We start from the raw sequence: 18563 nt of genomic DNA, 5'->3' as shown, positions 1-18563 counted from the left end.
TAGTATCCAGCTTTGGCAAGTGTGGAAGGAAAATTGAACTTTTGCGCTGTCGGAGGGAGAATTAATTGGTATAGTTGGATGGAGGGCAGCTAGAAAATGTGAATCAAGATGGAAAATGGGCCTGCCCTTTGACTCTGCAGTCCCACTTCTGTAAAATGGGGACAATAAAAGTCCCTATTTCAGTTAATTGTTGAGAGGTTCAAGTGAGCTAATCCGTAAAAAGCATCTAATGCAATGCCTGGCAGGAAGGGCTTGAGAAATGTTACCTCTTACTAGGAATTTGTCCAAGAACATAAGCTCCCACTTGCAGAATGATGTGTGTATAGGGGATGGTCCCTGTGGATTTGTTTTCAACAGCAAAAAAATTTGAAACAAATTAATTACTCATTAAGAATTAAGGAGGCCAATTCCGTGAGGGCAATGCTCTCTGCGATTGCAGAATGAACCAGAAAAGATCTGAAGGTCCTTGACGGACACTGTTTCTTTCTTTTTTTAAAAAGTAATTTATTTATTTTATTATTTTTTTATTTATTGGCTGTATTGGGTCTTCGTTGCTGCATGCGGGCTTTCTGCAGTTGCGGAGAGCAGGGGCTACTCTTTATTGCGGTGCGTGGGTTTCTCATTGCGGTGGCTTCTCTTGTTGTGTAGCACGGGCTCTAGGCACATGGGCTTCAGAAGTTGCGGCACGTGGGCTCAAGAGTTGTGGCTCACAGGTTCTAGGGCACAGGCTCAGTAGCTGTGGCACACGGCTTAGTTGCTCGTGGCGATCTTCCTGGACCAGGGATTGAACCCTTGTCCCCTGCACTGGCAGACAGATTTTTAACCACTGTGCCACGAGGGAAGCCCGACACTGTTTCTTGATCTGGATGCTGGTGCCAGATGTGTTCCCTTTGTGAAATTTATCAGGCTGTATCCTTGTGATTCGTGCTCTTTTCTGTATATATGATTCTACTTCAACAAAGAATAAAAAACACCTACCTGTATTCAAGTATGATCTCATCTAAATAAATATGTACGTATATATGTATAGAAACCAGTCTAAAGGGACATTTACTCCATTATATTTAAAATGGTTTCTGGGTGTTGGGAGTACGAGTCGTTTTTATTTTCCTTTGTGTGTTTATCGATATTTTCTGCTGATCTTCAATGAGCATGTATTACTTTTGTAATCAGGGAAAAACATAGCCACCATTACAACTCTTCAGTTGTAAGAGTCAGAAACCCAACTCAATCTTATTTAAAGAAAAAATGCAATTAATTGGCATCTGTGACTGAAAAATTTGGCAATGGATTTGGTTTCAGGCCTGGATACGGGCTCATATGGTCATGGGGAAGACATCCTATCCCAAGCCCTCTTGGAGTTCATTGGCCAGCAAGGGAGGGGGGAACCAGGGCATGTGCCTCCATGGGTTCAGTGACCAGAGCTGCTGAATAATGCAGAAGAGGGGGAGCCCTCCAAGGGCCTCCTGCAGGAGGAGGCCATTTGAGTTGGGCCTTTAAAAATGGGCAGCATTTTCACTGGCAACTGGGGGAGAAAAGAGTTTCTCTGTGGAGCACAATGCTCTACAGAGAGCTGGGTGCATGGTGGCACTCAATTGCTTGGTATATGAGGCCTATTATTAGAGACAAGAATGAACATGTGGGCTGGGGTTTGATTGTAAGGAGCCTTCAATCCTAAAGGCATTCATCAAGTTTCTTTAGGTTTATAGCTGCAGAACCCCTATTCAAATGGAACCATCCAGAAGGTGGGTTTCAGGCACAGCTAGTTCCAGGTGCTCAAACTATATTTGTTATCAGGACAGAGGCTCTCTCATTCTCTTTATATTGGGCCCAGTTTCTTCTCTTTTGACTTCAGTCTCAGAGAGTGCACCTCACTGGCAGCATCAAGTCCAAATCCTACTTAGCAACCCCAAGAGACATAGTATCTTTCCCCCAGTAATTTCAGCAAAAGCTCCAGGATTGATGCTCATTGGTTTACCTTGGTTTATGGGTTCATTCCTACATCAATCACTATGGCTGGGGCCATACTCTCTTGAGAACTCAGGTCTGGTCATGAGGTCACTCCTGGAACAAAGGGCTGGTTCACAAAAGTGATTCACACAAGTCACTCAGGAAAAAGGAACTAAGATGAAGAGCAATGTGCTTTCTGGGTAGGCACAACTGCAGCTATCCAATAAAGCGAGGACAGTCTCCTCTGGAGGCAATGATTCAGGCGGTGTAGAAGGAAGACAGCCTTTCAACATGGTGGCGCCCTAGAACAGAAAGTCCAGTTTACCCTTCCCCATGAGGCCAGAAACTCAATGAGGCTGGGTGCTGTCCTTGTCCACCCTTGCTTTTGCCGTGCTGCCTGGCACATCATGAGTGTGTGTGAATTGCATTTCATGGAATCCATATAGTGACCTCTGTTTTAGCCAAATCTCTTCAAGTTGCAGGTGACAAACAGTTCAAATCGACATAAACAAAAATGGGGAATTTATTGTCTCTCATGTAATTAAGTCTATGGGAGTATTTTTGCTTCAGGTATGGCTGATTCAACTGCTTAACAGATGCCATCATGTCTCTCTCTCTCTCTCTCGGCACTCTCCATCTTTTTTCCACACTTTCTTCCATTTGGCCTTATTTTCAGGCAGACTTTTGTGAGGTGGCACACATGGTCCTCACTGGCTCCAGGATGACATCTTACTAGTTGGGCAATCCCAATGGAAAGCAAATACGCACTTCTGAATGATTGCATCCAGGGCCCTGCAATAGACTCTTATTGGTCCAGCATGGGTCACAGGACCAACTCAGAACCAATCACTGGCCAGGGGATGAATGCTCTGATTGGCCAGCCCAGATCCCTGGGCTCATCCCTAAAGCTACAGGTGGCTAAGGCTGGTTCCCTAAAGAAAATCAAAGTTACTGGAATAATGGATGTTATCCAAGCAAAACTAACATGCATCGCCCACACTGACATCAGACCTTTAGGTTTCTCCGGTTTTGGGGACCAGGCAGGGCCAGTAGCTCTGAACCCACAATTAACACCTTTTTTTAGGAAGGACCCATGGCTCCCACCTCCAGAGACTCACCCTGAGCAGGGCAATGAAAGGAAAGAACAGGGGAAAACCAGCCATCCCTCCCCTCTGAGGTTGCTGGTGCCAAGTTTCTGGCCGAGCTTCTCTTAGAAGACTGGATCACAAAGCTCTGGAAATGGGTGTTTGGGATGGAAACACAGACACACAGTTAATTACGGCGTCCTGCTCGGCGCCACCCTAATTAAGGCAGTTCCCTGGTGGAGGCCAAGATTTAATGCTCTCTTTTATGGTGCTTGGTGGCAAGAGGGCGGCCCTGTCCTTTCCCCTCTCTCTGATGCATCCCCGTCTGGCTGACCGAGAGCTGGGTGGAGAGGGCAGCCTGGCTGGCTGGCAGGGAAATGAGAAGGCTGTCTAGGCCCCGTCGGAGGGACATAGCGGCCCTCCTGGAACAAGGGAGAGGACAAGTGGGAGGCAACATGAGGGGTAGAAATGTCAATCCTGGCTGTCTCCTGCTGGTAGGTGGTGGCGGGGCAGAAGTGTCCCACCTTGAAAGGAAGTGTTAGGACTCTCTTGGCTCTGGGGCCCTCCAGGAAGTGGGAAATGGCTCTCAGAGGGCTGGCCAGGAGCACAGTCAGCTCCTGATGTCTGGCTTCATGACCCTCCCTGAACAAATAAAACAAGGAGGGCAGATCTACTGCCAAAAAAATATGTGAAAAAAGTCCATAGAATTTCTTTTGAAACCAACTGAATGTCCCTCTACTATCCACAGTGTAGAATTTTCCAGGCTGCTATTATAGAATTCATTGGATCACCAAGCTGGCAGGGAAACAAAAATCATTTCATGTAATAGGTGAAGAAATTGAGGCCAAAAGAGAAGCAATTTTCTCAAGATCCCAGAGTTTGTTTGATTAGTATGGATGACAGCTGGCAAAGAGATTGCACCTTGAGCGCCAATGCTGAATGATTGGACAGCTGGAGGCTGTGATGATATGATCCTGAGGTCTTCTTGTTCAGTGGGGAACAGGCACTTGATCGATTAATGATGTCTGTCATGGGCACTGGTGGGACTGTGGTGGTGAATGTGCCAAGTGTCTGCCATCCCTGTCTAGACAGAAGAGGAGTACTCTGAGATGGGCCCTGAAAACAGGCCATCTTGGTGGGTTTTGGCTGGATTGAGAAGACAAAGTCAAAACAGGTTTACTGACAGAGACGAAATCTGTAAAGCTCCTCAATGAACTACCTTCAAGTTACCGTGAGGGATGGATGGTCATGATTGAAAAATGGGAATTTCCAAGGTTTATCACCTTAAGGAATCTTCTGATAAAGCTTGGGCTAGGTCTCTGGCGCATTGCCTGGCCCCCAGAGCTCTGAGTCCCCTAGTCCCTTTCCTTGAGGGGATATGGGTCAGTGGTCTTGGTGGTAGATTCCGAGAACGTTGGAAGAACTGGGTCTTGTGTGGAGACATCAATCTGGGATACTGGTTACAGAGTACGGAGTGCTTGAGCTGAAAAGCCAGAGCTGAGTGTCTGGATACCTAAGTTCTTCTCCTGCCTTTGCTGTCACCACTCTGTACCTAGAACAAGCCTCTTTCTCCATTGAACTTCATCTACACAATGAATGAAGGTCCCAGTGGTCTTATGGGTTCCTAGAAGCTCTCACACTTGACCAAATAATCTAGTTTTTTTTTATTGTGATGAAATACTCATAATATAAAATTTACCATTTCAACCACTTTAAGTGTATAGTTCTGTGATATTAAATGTGGTCCCATTATTGTGCAACCATGCACCTCCAGGACTTTTTCATCTTACCCAACTTCAACTCTGTACACTTCAAATAATAACTCTAGATTTTCATGTGCCCCCGGCCCCTGGGATCCACCATTCTACTTTCTGTCTCTATGAGTTTGCCTGTTTTAGGCACCTCGTATAAGTGGAATCATATAGTATTTATCTTTTTGTGACTAGTTTATTTCACGTAGCATAATGTTTTTGAGGTCTATCTGTGTTGTAGCATCTGTCAGAATCTTTCTTTTTAGAAAAAAAAAGCCTGAATAATATTTAATATATTTTTTTTAAATTTCAGTATTTAATTTTAAAGGCTGAATAATATTCTGCTGTATTTACGATATTTTGTTTATCCATTCATCTATTGAAGGATACTTGGGTCACTTCCACATTTTGGCTATTGTAAATAAGGCTGCTGGGAACATGGGTATACAAATATCTGTTTGAGTCCCTGCATTCACCTCTTTTGTGAATATATATACTGAGAAGTGGAATTGCTGGATCACGTGGTAATTCTACGTTTAATTTTTGAGGACTCGGCATACCATCTTCCACAGCAACTGCTCCGTTTTATGTCGCCAGTGGCAATGTACAAGGTTTCCAATTTTGCCACGTCCTCATCACATTTTTCTTTTTTGTTTTTTGACAATAGCCATCCTAATGGATGTTAAGTGGTATGTCACTGTGGTTTTGAATTACATTTCCCTAACAATTAGTGATGTTGAGCTTTTTTCATGTGCTTATCGGCCGTGCATATATCTTCTCTGGAGAAATGCCTTTTCAAGTTCTTTGCCCATTTTTAAATCAGATTGTGTTTCTACCTTGGTTTTTTTTTTTTTTAATAAATTTGATTATTTATTTATTGGCTGTGTTGGGTCTCCGTTGCTGCGCAAAGGCTTTCTCTAGTTGCGGCGAGCTGGGGATACTCTTCGTTGTGGTGCACGGGCTCCTCATAGCAGTGGCTTATCTTGTTGTAGAGCACAGGCTCTAGGCGTGTGGGCTTCAGTAGTTGCGGCACATGGGCTCAAGAGCTGTGGCTCACGGGTTCTAAAGCGCAGGCTCAATAGTTGCAGTACACGGGCTTAGTTGCTCAGCAGCATGTGCGATCTTCCTGGAGCAGGGCTCGAACCCATGTCCCCTGCATTGGCAGGCAGATTCTTCTTAACCACTGTGCCACCTAGGAAGTCCTCTAGCTTGGTTTTAATCTCCTAGTAGGGCCCTGAAAGGTTGGTACTAAGGAACAGCAATTTTCTTTTCCAGGTTTATTGAGGTAAAATTAAAAATAAAATGGTAATGTATTTAAAATGTGCAACGTGATGATTTGATGTATGTGTACATCGTGAAGAGTCCCACAATCAAGTTACTTAACCCATATATCACCTCACATGGTTACCTTTTGTGTGTGTGTGTGAGAATGTTTAAGATTTAACAAATTTCAAGTATATAATACAGTATTGTCAGCCATAATCACCATGCTGTGTTAGATTTTCAGAACATATTCATCTTATAACTGAAAATTTGTACCCTTTCTCCAATCTCTCCACATTTCCCCCATCCCTAGCCACTATTATACTTTCTGTTTCTGAATTTGACTGTTTCTATTTTTTTTGTTTTTGAGATTCTGGATATAAGTGAGATTGTACAGTATTTGTCTTTCTCTGTCTAGCTTATTTCACTTAGCAAAATGTCCTCTAGGTTCATCCATATTGTCACAAAAGGCAGGATTTCCTTCTTTTTTAAGGCTGAGTAGTGTTACATTGTATATATGTAGCACATTTTCTTTATCCATTCATCCATTGATGGACACTTAGGCTGTTTCCATGTCTTGGTTATTGTGATAACATTCTTCAAGAATGATCTCATTCCCTCTGGATATATACCCAGAAGAGTGTATATAGTAGTTCTATTTTATGGAAGTTCTGTTTTTAATCTCTTGAGGAACCTCTGTACTGTTTTCTGTAGTGGCTGAACCAATTTACATCCCTGCCAACAGTGCAAAGGGTTAGGAAGGGTAATTTTTGATGGAAGAAGAAATTCAGATGCGAAGGATCAAGGCTGAGACAACATACTGGACCTGGTTTCTCTCTGTCTGAGCGTCTCTTCATTCGTCCCTCCATGGTGTTGGCGTCAACCTTGGGCTTGCAGCGGTGTCAGCCCCCCGCCCCCCACGCCAGCCCTGCTTGCTCCAGGGCCTCCTCGTGTATCATCAGATAGAGGGAGCAGCACCTGGAAGAAGAGCTAACACACACTCACAAGAGCACGTCTCCTTCCCCAAATGTCCAAGCTCACCTGAGGCCCGGCTCTCACCGGACTTATCTAGAAGCGGGGGTGGAGTCTCAGGAGCATCCCTGCTCCTTGCAAAAGGCTGTTCCTGCCACAGGAATAGAGCCCCTCAGGTCACCTCGATAAAATGGTCCGAGACTCTAAGGGTAGGGACCGTCACTGCTACGCCGAGTGCTCAGGGAGCCCGGCAGCTGTCCCCAGAGGGCTGTCAGCATGGAGTGCAGAGTCCTCAGCTCAGAGGAAACATCCAGAAGACCACTCTCCTGTTGCCAGTTGAGTGCTCACTGTGCACCAAGTTTCTGTCTGCCTCACGTCAGCTTTTTCCTAACTTCTGCCGACTTGCATCCTCCACTCTCTCGTGGCCCCTGTGGCTCCTCTGTCGCAGCCTCTCCGTACCAGTCCCCTCGTGTTTCCCAGCCCAGAGAGGAGAATCAGGTTGGCTCAGTGTACCTGACCCTCACCCCAGATCCATGCGGCCCCATCTGCTCTCAGCCCTCCGCCCCTCGCTCTGTCCCCAGCCAGAGTGGCCCCAGCAATGGTGAGTGCTGTTTCTGCCGTCAGAAAGCCCTGTCTGCCATCTTTGTCACCTCATCTCTTAGCACTGCTGGCCACCTCAGCCCCTCTTGGGGCAAAGCTCTGGCTTTGGCATGGCTGCCGCTGTACCTGCCCAGGTGGCAGAAGCCTTTGGGATGAATGCGACGGGGCCCAGGGAGGCACTGGCTTCACCAGCGGCTGTCTGGAGGGGCTGAATGACGCATGGAAGAAGAGTGACCCCCCTGTGAGGAAAACCTGGATAAGCGAGAGTCAGGAGATGAAGTTTCTCACCTGTCCTCCCTCTGCCAGACTCTTCCGGGATGTAGCACTTCCCTGTGCCCTCTGGGGGGCGGCAGGGGGGCTGGTCCCATCACGCAGAGCTGGTTACCCACTGGATTTTCGTGGGGTGCTGAAGCCAGCTAGGTCATATTTCCATTGAATTGTGCTTTTCCCCTGTCCCTCTGGGTTCCCTGGGAAGCAGTGCCTGAGATGGGGCTTAGCACGCAGGGGGTTTATCAGGGGTGCTCCTGGGGTCATTGCTGGTGGATGGGTCCGATGGAAGCAGCGCTGGGCAGAGGGAGATGTGAGTTGTGATGTAGTTTCCTTGATGGGAGTCTGGAAGCTGGCATGGCCTTCAGAGGTGTCCTGAGTGGGGGTGAGAGGCTGAGCTCTTTTTTTTTAAAAGAAATTATTTATTTATTTGGCTGTGCTGGGTCTTAGTTGTGGCATGTGGGATCTTTAGTTGTGGCATGCAGGATCTTTTAGTTGAGGCATGCAGGCTCTAGTTGCCTGACCAGGGAGCGAAACCAGGCCCCCTGCATTGGGAGATTGGAGTCTTAACTACTGGACCACCAGGGAAGTCCTGAGAGGTCCAGGCTTTTACGTCCCTGTGCTTATCAGCTATTTAATGGTCTGCTCCAGGAAGTGGGTGTGACCTGGGGCCAGGCGACTTCAGTGAAAGCTCCGAAGAGGGCTGGCAGCTGGGGGCTTTCTTCCAACAGTACTCCCTGGAGCTAGGGGAAGAAGTTCTTCACTTCTGAAGGGGGAAGCCACTATGCCCTTCTTTCCTGCCTCACTTCCCTTTCCCCTCCTTCTTGCTTCCCTGGGATTATATCTACCAAAGGAGCAGTGGAAGGAAAGTTTGACCCAGGATCTGCTTTCTGGGGAATCTGGGGTAAGACATCCACAAAACCACCCCCGTTCCTATTGGGGAGATCTTTGCATCCAGCTATATCATAGGCTGTTGGCTAACCTATGACATAACTTCCCTTAGGTCAGGTGATCAACTCTTGACCAATCATCTCTGGTCAGAGGCATGATGGGACAGACATTGGCCTCCCCGGTATCCAGGGGCAGTCTGTCCCCTCTTCCCTCAGCAGGCTCCAGGACTGACCCATCTGATACAGCTGGGTGCCTGCTGTTTGATGGGCCTTGACCAGGCAGCAGGACAGGGAGAGCAGGATGACGTAGACAAGGTTTCTGTCCAGGAAGTCACAGTCCAAGTAGACTCATTCATCTTTTCCTCTCAGAGCCCTTGCAGGGGAACCCCAAACAGTGGCGGAGGCAAACACTCTTGGTTGCCCTCTACCCTCTCATCAGCTGTTCCCGCCTACCCTTGCAGTCTCAGGGGGTGACTCGTGAATGTTCTAAACTCATTATGGTGGCCGATGCTTGGTTTGGTTCTGGGCATGGGACTCAGCTTGGTCGGTGGCCCCTAGGGGAAGTCTCAAAGGTTAGCTTTGGAAAAGGAATTGCTGAACTGCGTGTGATTTCCTGAAAATGTTGCAAGTACAATGCTGCCCGTCTGTGGGGGTGGGGAGACATGGTGGACGTGGTGAGGACGGCATCTTTGATGATGTTGCTGATCCTCAGAACTAACCCCCACCACAGCTCTGGCTGTGAGCTTATAGTTCTATGAGGTAATTGCATCCTTACTGGTGCAGCAGCCAAGACCAAGGTCTCTGAAGCCTGACTACCTACCACTTACTTGCTGCGTGACCCTGGGCAGGCTGTTTAACCTCTCTTGTCTCAGTTTCCTCATCTGTAAAATGAACATAAAATGAGACCCACCCCATAATGCTGCTGTGAGGTGTAAATGCGTTTGTATACCTGAAGGGCTTACAAAAGTGCCTGGCATTCAGGAAATGACATGTAAGTGTTGACTGGTATTTAGATCTTTAAAGATAGATCTACGTTAATAGGTAGGCAGAATTGGATTAATCATTAGCCTTGGTTCATGACATGCTGCTGGTATATTTATTAAAATAATGAACACCTGTGGACCCATCACTCAACTCAAAACTGAAGAACTAGAGTATTACCAATCATTGTTACTCCTCCACGGGCCCCCTGACCATCCCATCCCTTCCCTGCCCCCCACTCCAGATGGGCACTGCCCTGAATTCTACATTTATTATTCGTGTGTGTGTGTGTGTGTAGTTTTGTCACATATAAAGGTACATCCAAACAACATATTGCTTTGTTTTGCCTGCTTTTGAACATTATAAAAAGGATACACACCACACGGTCTTCTGGGAGTTTTTCTTTCTGCAAAGATGCTTTTATTTGCAGCTTCTGCTCCTCACAGCTGAAGGCAATCCAATCACATGGCACCTTCTTGAAGGGAGAAAGAAAAGCCCACTTTCAACAGATGAGAAACAAAAATTATGTCTTTTCTGCTTTCTTGCTCTTCATTTGGCTGTGGAGGTAAGGTGTACTGGCCCTCATAAGGGTCCTTCCAGAAATGCCTTCCTTCTGATTTAGTGTGTGAGGGGATTCATGTCCTTCTGCCCTGCTGGGCACAGGGTCCAGGTGTGAGGGACCAGGAGATGTGACTGATCAGAGACCTGGTCCATGTGGAGAGAGGCTGTGGCCCCTGTGGAATTTTTCTGAAGCTTTTGAATCCCCACTGGGAATCATTTTCCCTTTTCCATCCCAAATATGGGCTGGGTTCTGGAAGGCATGGGAGAACTAATTTGAGGCAAGTATAAACACTTCCATGCCGGTGGAACCCTGGCCAGCAGGAATTCCAAGCCATTTGAGAAGTCTGCCAGCCTAGAGTTGGACTTTGGCTGGGACCCTCTGGTGTAGCTACTTTTAGCTGGGAACATTTTTTTCCCAGACTCTGGAAGGCCACATGAAGGATTACGATTTACTCAACAAAGACCCCAAATTGACTGGAGGCATTTCTCCATTGAGTTGGCCATTTACATGCCTGCCTCCCAAATTTTGCCTTTCTGGGGAGTGGAATCTACTTACTTGTTAAGACCCAGAGCTTGGGAAGCAAATAAACCTGGCTCTAACCCTGGGTCTACTTCTTGCTGACTTTGGGCCAATTACCTAACATGTCTCAGTCTGCTTCTTCATCTGGAAAATGGAAATAATAATAATACCTATTTCAAGAGTTGTGATGAGGCTCAAGTGAGATCATATGTGTATGAAAATACTGGTACATGACAGTGCTTATATCAGTCAATCCAGGCAAGGTTATACTGCAATAACAAACATCCCCCAAAGCTCAGTGGCTTAACACAGCAGAAGTTTATTTTTCACTCTTATAAAGTGTGCTGTTGGTCCAGGCCACTCCCCAGGGCAGCATTCCCTTACGTGTGACACATGATCCAGAAGATCAAGTTCTGGTTCTGCCATTTCCACAAGAATCCCCCATGTTCACTATAGCAGAAGAAGAGATTAACTGAAGAACAGGGCAGAACACTTTTGATTTCCATTTTAATTCACTGGAACTAGTCACATGTCTCCATCTAACAACAAGCGTGCTGAGATATATAGTTTTCTTTTTTGTTTTGTTTTGTTTTTGTTTTTCTATTGAGTATCAAGGGCTAGGAAGCCTGATTCCAATTTGTTTAAATCTAGATGAAGAAAGGCAGGAGGAGGATAAACCCATCCATCATAGTGCTGAGATATATAGTTTTCTGTATGTCCAGGAAGAAAAGCAAACCAGACATCAGGGAGCATTTGTAATATCTCCCACAGTGTTCAATAAACATTAGTGTCCTGCCTTTATTTTCTACCCTCAAAGAGTTTAGAACTTGTTCAAGGTGACAAGGCAGAGTTAGATGAAAAGATAAACATATTTTCTTAATTCCTCAGAAGCATGCAGCTCTTTGCATTTTGTAGGAGGCTTTTTCAGCCTCATTTCCATAGTCTCCTGGGGCAGGTTTTTCCTCCTTATGTATAAGGAGAAGGAAGCTGGAAAATAAAATGCTGGGGACCTGCTCAGTGATTGAACAGGCAGGTAGTGGAACCAGTTGGTTTTGCAGAGGAAATCCACTTGCACTAAGCCTGAAGGAGGGCAGAACATGAGGCTGAAAGAAAGGGATATCCCATGTGCCAGGCAGCAAGCCAAATGGTATATGTGCTGTCACTCATGTAGTTATAATTAGTGCCACGGTTTTATAGCTGAGGAAACCGAGGCTCAGAGAGCCAGGCAGCAACAGCATGAGGAGGAGGCAGGGATGAGGGTGGCCTGGGATGGTCTCTGGCTTGAGGAGTGGGACAGGAACACTGGGGTCCTCCCTCGTTCCATCTGCTCATGCTATGGCTGAACAGCAAAACAGAGGAAGTTTTTGGCAAAATACCAAAGGTGACAGCACCCGAGAGGCTCTTAGCAAAAATCCAGAGTGCACACGGGGACTTCTCACAAATAAAGAATAAGAGTTAACTTTTCTGCAGTGTAGAAGCAGCCAGTTGCCCCTTTTGGATAGAACGGCGTTGGGGAAGCAGGGAGGGATTGTGTAGAGTGAGGGAGGGGGCTCTTCTCCAAGCAGAGGTCTTGGGTTGGCCAAGATCAGAATCAACATCTCTCTTCCTTGTTAGTTGGGGAAACTGAGCCCCGGAGCGGGGAAGGGTCTGTTCAGGGCCACAGAACCAGGAAGCAGGGGAGGCAGGTCTCCCGATGCCTTTCCTTCCCCAGGCCGCTCCCAGCTGCTTCAGGGCCAGAGAGAAAGGGAGGTGTGAGGGCCCCATGTCCACAGCAGCTCCCAGCAAGCCCTGTGTGCAGGCAGCACTCACCCAGACCCCTCCTCCTACCTGGTCTGTCCCTGCAAGCCCACGACATTACGGATAGGAAGGGAACAGGGATAAAGACACTGCCAGTCACTTCTGTCCGCTAAAGTACCCCATTTTCTATAAGAGTGATGGGTAATAGGTTGTCACGGCATTTGTTAGGATTCTGATAAGACGGAAGAAAAATCAAGGCCAAGAGGCATAAAGAGAAGATGATCAAATGGGGGATCCCTTTGTTTCTGTGTTGACCAACCGATGCACCTGTGAAGGAGGTCTCCCCACCAGCTCTGCTCAGGCTCTCCCCAGGCTTATGCTCCCTATTCTGTATGTGACCTGCTCTCCAATCCCAGAACTTGGTTTTGCCAGGAGCTGAGATTTGGAATGTTCACACGTGAATGGGCTGCTTGTAGGTGGAGGTGGGGGGAGCTTCCCGGCCCTGGGCGTGTGTGAGCTGAGGTGGTCCCAGTGTGGCACGCTGCAGGGGTGTCCCGCAGTGGATGGCATGCCCCTATGCCCCTCCAGAGCCCTCTCTGTGCTCCAGGCAGCTTCATCTCTCCATTGGCTCCTCCCTCTGGCTTTTGCTTGGATTTGGCCAATGGGAGGCACCATTAGGGGATGAGAAGGCGGGAGGAGTGAGCACTCATGCTGTTCATTCCCTGCTTCTTTCCCGCCTGGCCACAGCGCCTACCCGGTGGCCTCTCCAGATGCCACCCTCTGTGGGTTCTGGCACCTGCTCCATCATCCCCTTGTTCTTCAGGCCCAGTGGTGGTACCCACTCCCCACTGGTGCTCGCTGTCTCTGGGATCTTTCTGGTTCCCCTTCTCCTGTAAATAGCCCCGTGATAAACTCCCCTCATTTTCCATTTGGAAGATGCCATCTGTTTCCTGCAGGGATCAGACTGATACAAACGGGAAGGATGGGACGTCGACCCCCTGGACCTAGTCTTTCCCAGAAGCCATGGTTTGCAGGTCCCACGGTCGCCTTGCCTGCCCATATTTCCGCCAGCCTGGCCCCTCCGAGTGCCAGGCCTGCGCCGGGCTCCCGCCAGCCTTGTTTATTTATTGAACAACATGCAAGCTCAGTTTCCTTTTGTGTTTAATGTGTCAGCGTTTCAGTGGATTCGGACTTCAAGGCTTGGATTTTGTTGACAATAATGAGATCACCCAGACAATTATCGTTTGATTTTTCAGTTTGCCAGAGAGGGGAAGATTAAAGAAAAGTTAAGAAGCTTTGGCTGTTTCCTGTTATCCATTTGCTGGGAGGGGTGGGGGTGGGGTTGAAGGGCTGGGAAGAAGAGAAAATCTAACTGCTTAAAAACGTCCACATCAGGGGACACGCAGACTGTCGGCTCCCAGCAGGCTTCGAGTGTCTGTGATGGTCCCCGTGGGATGACCTGGGAGGCACCCGGAAGGCTCCTCAACCCCCAGGTGCTTTGCCACCTTAGGCCACAGGGTCTGAAAACCCATCCACTTCAACATCCACTCCTCTGGCTTAAATCTTGGAGAGGGACTTAAGAGACCGGAATTCAACAAACATTTATTATTATCATCATTATTATTATTGATAGAATTATTGTTATTGTTTCAGCTCACCACTCACTGGTTGACATGGGATGGCTTCATGCCTCTGGCCTCAGTTTTCCCTCTGCAGTGAGGAATGATTGAACGAGATGATTCAAACTCAACTCACCCATTGCTCCCCCTTATTTGTGCGGCTGGAGCTTTCAGAGGAGGAGATCCTGGGGAGAGGGTGCTAAGATGCTGAAGGAGAGGAGGAGGGTGCTGGAGGTTGGACAAGCAGATGCTAGAGCCTCCCTTCTTCCTGTTGTGCTCCCCTGACAAGATCCCAGCCCTAGAGAACAGCCCTCAGCTGGGGACTCTCAGAGCACATGTCCCAGGGGGTTCTGGAAGAGGCAGCACTGTTGGGGAGGGCAGGGCACGCTGGAGGGTCTGCTCTCTCCCTTCATCCCTCCATCTGGGGTTCCTGGGGGGACTCCTGCTGTGAACTAGCCCCACTGACTGTCAGAATACGGCTTTTATGCTCAGAAAGACCATCTAGAAAACGACGCCACCTCTGGAAATGTTCTCATGGCTCCCTCTACACCTCACGCCCCTCTCTAGAACACCACAGAGACCCACAGCCCCGGCGGTTCCACCTTGACCTTGCTCTCACCTTCTCTCTTACTCCCTGCCGCCTCCCTACTTAGGTCAGATGCCTCTGTGGCACTGCCTCCCTGCCCCTTCTCCCCTCCAGGCCGCATCGCCCTTCTGCCGCTCCCAGGCTGTCACTCTGCTGGTCTGTCTAGGTGTTGGCACTTTCAAACAACCTGCTGTGTGTGAGATGTTAGAAGGGGGCCATTGGGACAAAGCTGTTTGTCACCAAAAAAAAAAAAAAAAAAAGAGAGAGAGAGAAATGATGGGGGGGGCGGGGGGGTTAAGGGGACTCAGAATCTTTGAGAGAGAAGAATGCCAGTCAAATGAGAAAGCTGAGGTCCAGAGAGACGATAAAACCCATGTCTCCCAGCCTGGCTCTCAGCTGCAGGCCTTCATCTAGAGTCTGAATCCCCTACAGTGGAATAAGGCAAGTGGGGCAGTATACTGAGTTCTTCATAAAGCTTTTTATTCCGAGAGTCTGTCCTTCCTATTTTTGGTGTTTAAATGCCTCTTCTTTTCTGAAATCCTGGTGATAATAAATAATCGCCAATTTCTTTTTTCAATGTACTTGCTTGGCATAAGATTTAAATTTAAAAACTGGCAATATCGAGTTGATAAGGCAAGTTTGGGGGAGATTTGACCGTTGCCTGATAGGCAACGTCTGGAAACATCTGCCTCCCAGCACACTGAGAAAACACAGACCAGCGTTTGCTGAACTCCTTTCCTGGTGGGGAGCTCCCTACCTCCCCTGCCATGTGGTTCCAAGGAGCACAGGCTTAGGGAAGCCAAGGCTCACAGCCCCCACTGGCCCAGGCCCGGGCCTGTGGGTGCACCCAGAGCCCCACTACGGGAGGGACTTCATCGCTGAGCCCCAGCCACTCTGATTGCCCGACACCTCAACATCACCGTGGCTCAGAAAAAGAAGGACCAGATTTTTCCAACTCAACCAGTGATTATGAGTGATTTTTCACTTTCTTTGCTGTGTTTTACTATTGTCTGAATTTTGCAAGGAGCAGAATGACTTTTACAGCCACCTCTGATAAATCATCTCTGTATTAAAAAAAACGCAAGCCCGTAAAGCTTTGCTCTCCAATTTTATGAGCAATAATTGCTCATGGCACTAAACTGGAACATCCAGGGAAGGGTGATGAGGACGACTCTCCCCTCACACCCCCCACGTGAGAATATGGCCAGGGGTGTGAGTCTTTCCTTTCCATCCTCAGGGCCACTTGGAAACGGAGGGCACAATTGGCGGTTCTGTGGATGGTCGCGCAAGGCAGGTAGCAGACACCTTTGCTCTGGGAGGACCCTGGTGCAGAGATTGTCTGCTCCTTATGGGGGCTCCCCTGTCTCTTCTGCTCACCCACCCGTCCCCCACCGACCTCCTGGGACACTGATGCCAGCGCAGCAGGGAGCTCTCCTGGTAGATATTTGCGGAGCTGAATAAGGAAGCAGCAGAGAAGAGCAAGCTCCGCGAGGTGTGTCTCCACTCCCGGCCCCCAGGAGGACACTGCTTGAAGGACTTTGACAGACAGGGGTTTGTTTCTTCACGTTGTTTAGCTCAAAAGAGAGCTAAGACTCCTAATCGTCTCAAATGACCTGAAATGGTTTCCCAAGCAACCTGGGCAGACCCTGGGGGGTCCAGAGGGCACTCAGGGGCCCTGGGCCTCTGGGGCTGGAGGCCTGCCCGCCCCTGCTCGGCCTGACACAGATTCCAGAAGGGCAGCAGATGCCTGGTGCCAGAGGGCTGGGGGCGTGAGTGTGCGCTGTGGTGTGGGGGAGGGCTGGGCTGCGAGCAGGGGGTCCAGGGCATTGTCCGCAGGGACAGGCAGGAGGAAGTGGCCTGGGGTAGCTGGGGCAGCAATGAGCCAGAAGAATGGGGTCATTCTTCCAGAAAGCTGAGTGCTCAGAGCTGGGGTAACTCCCAGGGCGGGGGTCCCGGCCGCTGTCTGCCCCGGGGCAGGGCAGGCGGGGGGTCAGCGCCAAAGCATGGCTGGGGGTTGTCCTGCGGAAGCGGCTGGTCCCGGAGTGGAGGGGCAGCTGGTGCTGGCATCCCACGTTGTTCTGGGACCCGGGACTTTAGGACCTGGGAGGCCTTGCAGGGGTCAACAGCATGGGGAAACTGAGCCCCAGAGAGGAGCGACGGCTCTCCTCATCTCCCTTAATGAGTCGGTGGCAGACCTGGGGTGTTAAGCTGGGAGAGTCTGGGGATCTGGGTTTGACTCTGAGTTCGCTGGCTTATGAGGTGTGTGTGTGACCCATGGGGCCTCAGCTTCTCCGTCTGCAAAATGGAGATAATTACAGTCCCCCAAGAAGCCGATGCAGGACGCAAGGCTAAGGTGTGCAAGAGGACCTAGTCTCCACGTCCCTGCTTGTCCTTCACGGCCCCTCACACCCACTCTCTCCTCCTCCCGGCTCCTCCGTTCAGCTTCCTGGGGACACTTGTTCTTCCCCTAGCCTCAGTGGAGGACTGGCCTTTCTCACCTCCATCCTCACCTCCAGTCTTTGTGGTTGTCCTTTCAAAACATGTGGCCGGGACAGAAGCCTTTCTTCCAGTCCTGGGCGGGGCTGAGCAGCTAGGGTGAGAAGCAGTGCAACTTCCCAGGGACCAAGGTGACTTGTCACCTGGGTTAATGGCTGCTGAGAGTGGGGGGAGTCTCTGCAAGGAAATCAGCATCTCTGTGCACTAACCCTGTGCCTGCCTTGTTAGAGTCACTTAAGCCTCACAAAAGCCCTGTGATGTTCATGTTTTGTATCCCCATTTTACAGATGAGGAAACTGAGGTCAGATTTGCCAGAATCACTTTCCTTTGGATGTTTTGCATCTATCTAGCCTGAGTCCTCCAGGACTGTCCTGTTTCTCACCTTGACTGGGCAGGGCCTGCGTGCCCTCTGGCCTGGGGGCTGAGCAGGCATTTTGCTGCCACCAGCTTTGTGGGGTCCCAGGTAGAAGGGAATCCGGAGGCCTGATTCCTAGAAGAGAGAAGATGCCATTGCTGAAGCATCTTTACTGCTGTTTTCACAGCAGCTTTGCCCTCAAACTGGGTGGCTCTCAGTTTCCTTACAGAATCTGGGCCTTGAAATCACCCCTCTGGTGTTCCTACCTCCCTGCCAGGTCTGTGAGGCTGGAGGACATTTAAAGCTTTTTTTGCTCCACCCTCAAGAAATTGAGACCTCAGGGAGCTCTGGGGCTTCCCTCCCCTGCCCGCTCCCAGAAGACCCTGACTCCACATGCTTGCCCATGCCCCTAAGGTACAGGTTCCCACTGAGCCAGACCATGGAGGTTCAAGCAACCAGTGGCCCTGAATCCTTGGAAATTGTCAGGCCAGGCCACTTCCATAAAGGCCTGGGAACTCCTACTCAGCCAGGCACCCAGAGTGGCTACTCTGCTCTCCTGGACCACACTCAAGAGGTGGATCTTGGACATACTGTCAGTTTTAGGGAACAGAGAACCCAACGAGTAGAGGCTTTGACCATCAGGCCACTTGTTATCTCACATAAGAGAGGCCCAATGACAGGGTGGCTCCGTGTTGGTCTGTAGTGTCTTGGGCACTCGTTCCTGTTCCTTTGTTTCCTCCACCACTCTCAGCATCTGCACGACCTCTTGGCATGGCCATCCTCTTGGCTTCAAGATGGCCACAGCACTGCTAAACATTATGTGCTCCTGTGTCATCATCCAGGGGGCGGGAGATGGTCAGCTCTCTCCCCTGCATCTCTCCTTGAGGGATGTAGACCCTCTGCTAGAAGCACTCCCAGCCCACCCCTTAC

This window comes from Hippopotamus amphibius, chromosome 16 (assembly GCF_030028045.1).
Source record: "Hippopotamus amphibius kiboko isolate mHipAmp2 chromosome 16, mHipAmp2.hap2, whole genome shotgun sequence".
In the NCBI taxonomy this organism is placed as follows: domain Eukaryota; kingdom Metazoa; phylum Chordata; class Mammalia; order Artiodactyla; family Hippopotamidae; genus Hippopotamus; species Hippopotamus amphibius.
This window is presented reverse-complemented; position numbering follows the sequence as displayed.